Raw genomic sequence first — 10,936 nt, forward strand, 5'->3', positions numbered from 1 at the left:
AAGCTGTTGAGCGGACTCGAAACAAAGTAAGGGCGCAACTAGCCACGTGTTGGTTCCTCCGCGCATAGGTTTTCCATACAAAGCAGGGTCGTTCGAGGAAAATAACTCAAAAATTTAAAAAGTGACTGCTCAAACTTTGGCAACTTAGCTTTTCTGTCGTTTGCTTCCCGGCAAGGTAGGACTTCGCTTGAACGACGCCTGGTCCATACCACAATCTTCTCTTCCCCCCCCCCCCGGCAAACATGTGTGCGGGGGAACCTTATTTCCCTTTGTTAAAAAGAAGAAAGAAGAGAAAATAATGATATGGAGCCCTTCGGCTCGTTAGTGCTTACCGGATGTAGCTGCTGCACAAAGTGTCCGATAATCGCATGCAAGAAAGAAACTAATGCATGAAATGGACAAGTTGTGCGGAGCATATTGGGTTTTACTTATGCACGGGATCTGCGCCCGACTTTGTACAAAGGATTACATGCAACAGCGGCAAGACTTGTACAAAAGGTGGTTGCCGGAACGGGTTCCGGCAACCGCGCCTTACGGGGAAAACTTACAAAGATGTTCTATGTTCCAGGAGTTGCTCACCGGAATGCCATCTTCGGTCTCAAGGCGGACAGCGCCGGGCCTTGTGACTCGTCTCACCCGATAAGGGCCTTCCCACTTCGGCGTCAACTTGTTGGAATTCTTGGCGGACTGAACGCGCCGAAGAACAAGGTCGCCTTCCTCGAAGCTTCTGGCTTTAACTTTGCGGCTATGATAGCGGCGCAAAGCTTGCTGGTATCGAGCAGCTCGTACAGCAACATGAAGACGATCTTCCTCAAGGAGCAGCGCATCGTCTTGTCGCAGCTGTTCTTGCTCAAGCTCATCATAAGCGAGCACTCGAGGTGATCCGTATACGAGTTCCGTGGGGAGAACTGCCTCTGCTCCATAGACTAGAGCGAAAGGTGTCTGGCCCGTGGCTCGATTTGGCGTCGTTCTGATCGACCAAAGAACCACCGGCAGCTCCTTGATCCAGTTCCTTCCGCACTTGTGCAGCCTGTCGAAAGTTCTGGTCTTGAGCCCGCGCAGCACTTCAGCATTTGCCCTCTCTGCTTGACCGTTGCTTCTCGGATGAGCAACAGAAGCGAAGCAGACCTTAGCGCCAAGGTCTTGGACGTACTGCATGAAGGTGAGGCTCGTGAATTGCGTGCCGTTGTCGGTGATGATCCTGTTAGGGATCCCGAAATGGCAAACAATCAACCTGAAGAACTTGACTGCTGACTGTGCTGTCACCTTCCTCACTGGCTGCACTTCCGGCCACTTTGTGAACTTGTTGATTGCGACGTACAAGTACTCAAAGCCCCCGACAGCTCGGGGGAAGGGGCCGAGGATATCGAGCCCCCAGACCGAAAATGGCCAGGATAAAGGGATCGTCTGGAGAGCTTGAGCTGGCTGGTGTATCTATTTGGAGTGGAACTGGCACGCTTCACACTTGGTTACTTGTGCAGTTGCATCCTGGAGGGCCGTCGGCCAAAAGAAACCTTGCCGGAAAGCTTTGCCGGCAAGTGCTCTTGCGCCAATGTGGTGGCCACATATGCCTCCATGTATCTCTGCCAACAGCTTTTGTCCATCTTCCCGGCGAATACACTTCAATTTCACACCGTTGAGTCTTCTTCTGTACAGTATGCTATCGACAAACTGGTACATACTTGACTGCCGGGCTACTCTTTCCGCTTCTTCTTGCTCTTCGGGAAGTTCTCCTGTCTGAAGGAAGTGGACAATCTGCTGTGGCCATCCTGGAGCTTGTGGCTCGACAACAAGGACTAAAGGCACATCTGCTGCTGCGGGAACATCCGCTTCCACGGCAAGGACTTGCGGTCCTGCCGGAGCTTGATGTTCCCCGGCAAGCTTGCCGGAGCAAAACTTGTCGGGAGCGTCTGCTTCAACGGAACAAACCATAAGGCTTGCCGGAGCAGACTGCCCCTCAGCCTCCTTGGTGTTGATCTTGGGGACTTTCTTGTCGGCGGCTTCGGGGAGCTCTGCCGGAAAGTAGTCACCAGAAACCAACTTCCTCTTCTTGCTTTGTCCAGTTGATGGTGTTACGGATGGTTGAGTCAACTTAAGCACAAAGATCCCTGGTTCCACAGGTAACTTTAGTGCGGCGCACTTTGACAGGCCATCAGCAATGTCATTCTGAGCTCTTGGGATATGCTCCATTTGTAGGCCATCAAAGTGCTCTTCTAGCTTCCTCACTTCATCAACATATGCTTCCATCAACGGACTCTGGTAGTCCTTGTTCACTTGTCGGACGACAAGCTGTGAGTCACCCCTGACAATGAGCTTCTTGATCCCAAGGTCTGCTGCGATTCTGAGACCGGCAAGCAATCCTTCATACTCTGCAGTATTGGTTGTTGCTTGCTCTTTGGGAAAGTGCATCTGGACTACGTGCTTGAGGTGCTCTCCGGTGGGTGCGACAAGTAGCACGCCTGCACCGGCGCCTTGCAGCGAGAAGGCACCATCAAAGTACATCAGCCACTCTTTGCTTGCCTCTTTGACGGGGATGTTCGTTTCTGCAATTTCTTCATCTGGGGTTGGCGTCCACTCTGCTATGAACTCTGCCAATGCTCTACTTTGGATAGTTGAAGTGCTCTCAAACTTGAGGCCAAAGCTTGACAGTTCCAGCGCCCACTCGACAATCCTGCCTCTTGCTTCTGGATTTTGCAGTATCCTCTTCAGCGGAAAGCGAGTGACGACTGTGATCTCATGTGCTTGGAAGTAATGGCGCAGCTTTCTCGAGGCCATGAGGAGGCCGAAAAGCAACTTCTGCACACCAGAGTACCTTGATTTAGCCCCCTGCAGAAGAGAACTGACAAAGTAAACTGGGCGCTGCACCATTCTCTTCGGCATCTTATCATGCTCCTGCGCAAACCCATGTTTGTCGGGACCAGAGCTTGTCGGCGAAGCCCCCTGCTTGTCGCTGGATGGATCTGCCGTGGTTGCTGGCTCATCATCCGCCTCCCTCTCCGCCACTAACGCAGCACTAACCACTTGATTGGTTGCCGCTATATACAGCAGCAACTTCTCTTGCGGCTTAGGTGCGACAAGCGTCGGAGTGGAGGACAGGTATCTCTTCAAGTCCTGCAGCGCAGCCTCCGCTTCCGGAGTCCATTTTACTGGACCTGCCTTTTTCAAAATTTTAAAAAATGGCAGGGCGCGCTCAGCAGATCTAGAGATAAACCTGCTGAGAGCAGCCACGCAACCGGCAAGCCTTCGTACATCCTTGACGCGCTTTGGTGCTTCGATCTGCTCAATGGCCTTGATCTTGTCGGGATTGGCTTCAATTCCCCGCTGAGACACGAAGAACCCGAGAAGCTTGCCGGAGGGGACCCCAAACACGCACTTCTCGGGGTTAAGCTTGAGGTTGATCTTGCGCAGATTTGCAAATGTCTCGTCTAAATCTTGAATCAGGGTCGCCCTGTTCTTGCTCTTGACCACTATGTCATCCATGTAGGCTTCCACATTTCTGTGCATCTGCGGCTCAAAATCGTAGTGGACTACCCTTGCGAATGTTGAACCAGCATTCTTCAAACCGAAAGGCATCCATACGAAGCAGTACGTGCCACATGGGGTGATAAATGCGGTTTTCTCTTCATCCTCTTCTGCCATGAAGATCTGATGATATCCTGAGTATGCATCAAGAAATGAAAGCAAATCACATCCGGCTGTGGAGTCAACAATCTGGTCAATACGCGGCAAGGGAAATGGGTCTTTGGGACAAGCTTTATTAACATCAGTGAAGTCAATACAAAGTCTTCATTTCCTGTTAGCCTTGCGCACAACAACAGGATTGGCCAACCACGTGGGATGGAGCACTCCTCTGACAAGGCCTACTGCTTCCAACTTCTTGATTTCTTCTGCGATGAATTCTTGGCGCTCTACTGCCTGCTTCCCAACTCTCTGCTTGACGGGCCGCGCATGAGGACAAACGGCAAGGTGGTGCTCAATTACTTTCCTGGGAACACCGGGGATATCAGACGGTTGCCACGCAAACACGTCGACATTCACCCGCAGGAAAGCAACGAGCGCGCTTTCCTATTTGGGGTCAAGAGTGGCGCTGATGGTGAAGGTACCACCAGTGCCGCCCTCCTTGGCGGACACCTTCTTGGTCTCAGGTGGAGCTGCCATTGCCTTCATACGCTTGCCGGTGGAGCTCGATGGTGCGTCCTCGATGGTAGCGCAGCACTCCGAAGAGGTGCGCTTGCCGGAGTGGGCATCAGAGCTCTTGCCGGACTTGGTCTTCTTCTTCCCCCCGGGAGCTTCAGCGGCAAGTGTCCTGCGTTCTTCGGCGGCTACTGCTTCGCGGTAGATCTTGTCGGCACAGATAAGAGCATCCTTCTTGTCGCCAAGGACAGAGATGACACTTATCGGGCCTGGCATTTTCAGTACGTTGTACGCATAGTGAGAGGCTGCCATGAACTTGGCGAGTGCCGGTCGGCCAAGGATTCCATTGTAGGGTAATGGAAAGTCGGCAATGTCAAACGTGACCCTCTCAGTCCTGAAGTTCAACTCGCTGCCAAATGTTACCGGCAACGTGATCTTTCCCTTTGGCTTGCTCCTTCCCGGGTTGATTCCTTGAAATGTACCGGTCTCTTCGAGCTCGCTGTCAGGGATCTGGAGTTTGTGAAGCACCGCGGAGGAGATCAGGTTCAAGCCGGCCCCGCCGTCAACTAGCATCTTAGTGACCTTGAGGTTGCGGATTGTTGGTGAAACCAGCATCGGCAAGCACCCGACCGCAGTTATGCGATCAGGATGGTCCTCAATGTTGAAGATGATAGGCGTGCCGGACCATTTCAGAGGCTTGCATGACTTGACGGGTGGTTCTGCTGCATTAACTTCCCGCACCCACTGCTTGAGCTGGCGGTGCGAGGCATGCAGAGAAGAACCACCGTCAACGCACAGGACCTCTGTGGCTTTCTGGAACTCCTGCTCATTAGTCTCCTCATCATCCATGTCTTCATCGTCGTCGTCATCTTCATCCTTGTCGCAGCCGCGAGGAGGTCTGTCTCCTTGCCGCTGCTTAGCTTTGCCGCGGCGTCCTCCTCGGCCGGGACGTTTCTTGCCGGATCCACCAGCTCCTTCCTGGGCCTTCTCCTTGTCGCGCCGCTCGTATTCAGCTTTCTGTTGCTCAACAAGCTGTTCGACTTTCTTACAGTTCTGGAGATCATGGCCCTTTGTGCGGTGGATCTTGCAATACTGCTTGTTGGTGCCGTCCTGCTTGTCGGCGACCGCCACCTCCGCGGCAACCTCCTTGCCGGAGTCACCAGCTTTGGCTTCCTTGGCGCCGCCACCGTTGTCGGACTGCTCAACAACTAGCACTTCTTTGCCTTTCCTCCTTTTGTTGTTCCGCCGCCGGCTTTTTCTTGTCGGGGCAGAATCTTCACTGTCAGATCCTCCCGCTCCTATATTTTCTCTGGGGAGTCTCCTCCCTTCCTCAGCACGTGCACACTTGTCGGCCAGTGCATATAACTCACTGACGTTCCTGATTTTGCACATCGCCATTTCCTCCCGCATCCTGCGGTTTCGCACGTTCTGATGGAACGCGCTGATCACCGCGGCAGGGTGGACGTCTGGGATGTTGTGCTGCACACTACTGAATCTCTAAATGTACTTGCGCAGGGGCTCTCCTTCCTTCTGGGCGAGCAGATGAAGATCACTCTCCTGGCCATGAGGCTTGTGTCCGCCTGCGAAGGCGCCGACAAACTGATGGCACAGATCAGCCCAAGAGGATATGGAGTTGTCCGGCAGGTGCATGAGCCAGGATCTGACGTTGGGCTTGAGCACCAGCGGGAAGTAGTTGGCAAGGATCTTGTCATCTCGTCCCCGGCATATCGCAATGGTGTAGATGCTGAGGAACTCCGACGGATGCGTCTTGCCGTCGTACTTCTCCGGTACGTCTGGCTTGAAGTTCTTTGTGCTGGGCCACTGGACTTGCCGCAGCTCTAGAGTGAACGCAGGACAACCTACCGCGTACGGCAGATCGCCTGGTTCCCCTGGCGCATGCATGTCAACAGAGGGCCCAGCGCGCTTGTCGGATTGACGTCGCGCTTCTCTTTGGCGCTCGATGCGGGTTCGAGCGTCTTCTTGTTGTCGATCATGAAGAACTTGGCGCTGATCGCGACGAGCTCGTGGATCCGACGATGCAGTGGAGTCGCTGTCGAGGTGGATCCGGCGAGTTGGCGATCTTGGCCTTCGGGGCGGTGATTGCATGGTAGTTGCACCTCCGCCCGTTTCGTCGCCACCGGCTCGCGTCCGGCAACCCTGCCGCGGCGGCGACGCGCTCGGCCGCCGTGGAGTGTCGCCGTTGGCGTAGCCGATGAGACTCTGAATGGTGGCCCTCCATTCGTCGATCTTGTCCGACGTCGGAGGGTAATCTAGGAGAAGTTGAGCTCGTGCCAAAGCTTCTGCTGGAGTGGTGGGTGGCAGTGGCGGACGGCGCGAGGAGTAGGACATGCTCGAACTTCTAACTATGTTAGAAGGAGCAGTATCCCGCCCAGGCGACCGTGCCCCGCTCGTGCCAGCACGCTGGCGTGCTTGCTGGTCTTGAGCGCCCCGAGATCCACCAGCTTGGTCTTGGCCTATCATGCGTATGGCACTGCAAGTGCCATGACGCTGTTGGTCTTGCGCCTCTTGAGAGTGGGGCGTGACATGTACAGTCGCCGAGGTTTGTGCAGCCTTGTCCTTGGACTTGGCGGCATCATGAGCTTCTTCGTCGACGTCTATTCTTCCGCCGGCGTCCATTCCACCACCCGTTTGCTCCAACGGTGGCGGAAGTGACGTGGACGGAGCGGCTGCCGCCGAAGTCTTCTTCTTCGGTGGCATGTTGATGAAGGGAATGAAGATCTAGCTCGCATGAACGCCAGATCGGATTCACACAATCTCGACGCCCCCCTACCTGGCACGCCAAAGATGTCGGGGGAAACTGATCCACGAACACCTATGGTGCCGGCGGACCGGGCCCCTTTCGGTTCGGTGGGGGACGGAGATAGCACGAAGAGCGGATCGAGGCGAAGCACACGAGCAGTTTACCCAGCTTCGGAGCTCTCCGGAGAGATAACACTCCTACTGCTGCTTGTCTGGTTGTATTATCTTGTGTTCTTGCTCTCGAGAGAGAGCATGGTGCTTTCTGGGCTACGAATGAATCGAAGCGAACTGTCCGAACCCCCTCTACGTTGCGCATGGGCCTCCTTTTATACGCTAAAGGGGTCACCGACAGGTGGCAACGCAGAGGAGGGTATAAACGTAAAAAGTGAGGTGGTTGGTACAGTTGCTTGTACAGTGCACCCTACCTAACCCTGACGGCAGGGGACAAGGGCATTAAAGGCCCGTCTGAGTCGCCCAAACAGTGCAGAAAGGACCGTTAGGGGCGCCACCGTTCGCCACGATGGCGATCTTGTCAGCTTCGCATGCCACTGTGCACCGCTGGCTGCACAGCGTCCCGCGATGCGCGCCTGGAGAGGCCCCCAGAGCGACATGTTGGTGGATGCGCTAGAGCGCGGGCACAGAGTGGCCGCCTGCCGCGGCAAGCGCCTTGCCGCTGTTGTTATCTTGTCGGGTCCGGAAGCTTGTCGCTCTCCGGGCCTCGAGGTACCTTGGTTGGTCTTCCCGGCAAGCTCCTCTTGCCGGGGCCTTGTTGCCTTACCGGAGCGCGTGGCGAGTCGCAGCAAGTTCCTTGGAGTGCCTCGGTTGGCCTTCTCGGCAAGCTCCTCTTGCCGGGGCCTTGTCTCCTGAGCTTAAATACTTTGTTCTTGAATGGCTCCAAGGGAACCATGGAGGATCCTGGCGTTCACCCGGCAAGCCTTGCCGCGGGGTGCTGCAACTGCCCGTGCACAAGTTCGGGGTACTAGGGTACCCCTATTCTAGTACACCGACAGCGCTGATGACCGCGGCAGGGTGGACATCTGGGATGTTGTGCTATACACGGCTGAATCTCTGAATGTACTTGCGCAAGGGCTCTCCTTCCTTCTGGGCGAGCAGATGAAGGTCACTCTCTTGGCCATGGGGTTTGTGGCTGCCTGTAAAGGCACCGACAAACTGATGGCATAGGTCTGCTCAGGAGGATATGGAGTCGTCCGGCAAGTGCATCAGTGAGGACCTGACGTTGGGCTTGAGCACCAGCGGGAAGTAGTTGGCAAGGATCTTGTCGTCCTGTCCCCCGGCAGCCTGCACCGCGATGGTGTAGATGCTGAGGAACTCCGACGGATGCGACTTGCCGTCGTACTTCTCCGGTACGTCTGGCTTGAAATTTTTCATGCTGGGCCACTGGACTTGCCGCAGCTCACGAGTAAACGCAGGGCAACCTACCGCATACGGCAAGTCGCCTGGTTCCCCTGGCGCATGCATGTCGACAGAGGGCCCAGCGCGCTGGTCCAATTGACGTCGCGCTTCCCTTCGGCGCTCGATGCGAGTACGAGCGTCTTCTTGCTGTCGTTCGTGAAGAACTTGGCGCTGATCGCGACGAGCTCGTGGATCTGATGACGCGGTGGAGTCTCTGTCGAGGTGGATCCGGTGAGTCGGCGATCTTGGCCTTCGGGGCGGAGAGTGCACAGTGGTTGCACCCCCACCGGTCTTGTCGCCACCGGCTCGTGCCTGGATGACTTGTCGCGGCTGCGACGTGCTCGGCTGCCGTTGAGTGTCGCTGTTGGCGAAGCCGATGAGACTCTGAATGGTGACCCTCCAGTCGTCGATCTTGTTTGCCGTTGGAGGGTAGTCCAGGAGCAGTTGAGCTCGCGCCAAAGCTTCTGCTGGAGTGGCGGGTGGCGGTGGCGAACGGTGCGAGGAGCGGGATATGCTCGGACTTCTAACTATGTTAGAAGGAGCAGTATCCCGTCCAGGTGACCGTGCCTCGCTCGTGCCAGCATGTTGGCATGCGTGCTGGTCTTGAGCACTCCGAGATCCACCAGCTCGATCTTGGTCCAGCAAACGCATGGTACCGTGAGTACCATGACGCTGCCGGTCCCGCGCCTCCTGAGATGGGGGGTGCATGTACGGACGCCGAGGTCTTGGAGTGCGCCCGGTCGTTGTGGGAGCTGGCTACGCCGCCGATGGGCAGCGCAGCCTTGTCTTTGGACCTGGCAACACCGTGAGCTCCCTCGTCGACGCCCGTTCTTCCGCCGGCGTCTGCCCCATCAGCCGTTTGCTCCGGCGGTGGTGGGTTTGGCGCGGACGGAGCAGCCGCCTCCGAAGCCTTCTTCTTTGGCGGCATGTCGATGAAGATGATGAAGATCTAGCTCGTGTGAACACCGGATGTGGTTCACACAACCTCGACCCCCCTACCTGGCGCGCCAAAGATGCCGGGGGACTAATCCACGAGCACCTATGGGACCGGCGGACCAAGTCCCTTCGGTTCGGCGGGGTCGAGGGTCGCACGAAGAGCGGATCGAGGCGAAGCACACGAGCAGTTTACCCAGGTTCGGGCCGCACGGATGCGTAAAACCCTACTCCTGCTTTGTGGTTTGTATTGAGTTCTTGCTCGGGAGCACGGAGTGCTACAGTACACCCCAGCAGCTAACGAGACCGAGCCTGAGTGTTCTCTTCCTCTTCCTCCTACGTTGCGCATGGGCCTCCTTTTATATGCTCAAGGGGTCACCGACAGGTGGCAACGTAGACAGGGGTAAAAATGAAAAGGTGTTGCGGTTGGTACAGCTACCCGCTACAGTGTATCATACCTAACCCTGACGGCAGGAGACAAAGGCATTAAATGCCCGTCTGCGTCGCCTAAATAGTGCAAAAGGGACCGTCAGGGACGCCACCGCTCGCCACGATGGCAATCTTGTCAGTGCCGCTTGCCACCGCGCACCGCTGGCTGCACAGCCTCCCGCCACATACGCCTGGAAGGGTCCCAGAGCGACACGTTGGTGGATGTGCTGGAGCACGGGCACAGAGTGGTGGCTTGCCGCGGCAAGTGCTTTGCCGCGGTCGTTGTCTTGTCACGTCCGGGAGCTTGTCGCTCACCGGGTCTTGCCGGGACACGTGGCGCGTCGCGGCAAGTTCCTTGAGATGCCTTGGTTGGCCTTCCCGGCAAGCTCCTCTTGCCGGGGTCTTGTCTCCTTGGCTTGGATATTTTGTCCCTGAATGGCTCCAAAGGAACCACGGGGGACCTTGGCGGTCACCTGGCAAGCCTTGCCGCGGGATGCTGCGACTGCCCATGCACAAGTTCGGGATAGTAGGGTACCCCTACTCTAGTACACTGACACCCATCTATCATTGTTAATATACTTTATTAAATATTCTAAGATACCCCAATGCGAGTTTGATTGAAAAAATATCATTTGTGATGTACTTTTTATAATATACCTTTTTTCATGTACGAACAATTCTGTATATACGTACCCTTAAAAAATATGTACAGTCACATGATTTTTTTTACGAAACTCATTTTGGGGTATCTAGTAATTATTAGTGAATTATATTAAAAATAATAAAAAGGTACGAAAGATTCATCTATGGGGTATATGAGGTGCAGGAGTACGTACTCTAGAAGTACACAACCATTTTCCTATATATATATATATATATATATATATATATATAGGGACGCGTTATTCGTCACCCTGAGTGGGGAATAGTTATTCTTCACTCTCTCTATTTTATCATCAATGCACTGTAATTTTACATTCCGTAAATTTTGTCTTATTTCCGACGCAAAAAGGGACCGCAAGCAAATATATAAATCGCCGTAAAAAATATTTTATGTTATGTAAAATTACAAACGTAAAAATATAGTCTAAAATACACATAAACTGCAAATTTTCTTGTCTTATGACCTATATTTTTATTTTTCTTATGTCAAATTTTACATAGTGAATCAATAGGAATGTAACTATTTGAATTCGAAATTTAATTATGAAATGATCGTAAGATTACCACGGATGAAGCATAATCTATTCTGCACCCTGGGTGATGA

Source organism: Triticum aestivum, chromosome 5A, assembly GCF_018294505.1.
Source record: "Triticum aestivum cultivar Chinese Spring chromosome 5A, IWGSC CS RefSeq v2.1, whole genome shotgun sequence".
NCBI classification, from domain to species: domain Eukaryota; kingdom Viridiplantae; phylum Streptophyta; class Magnoliopsida; order Poales; family Poaceae; genus Triticum; species Triticum aestivum.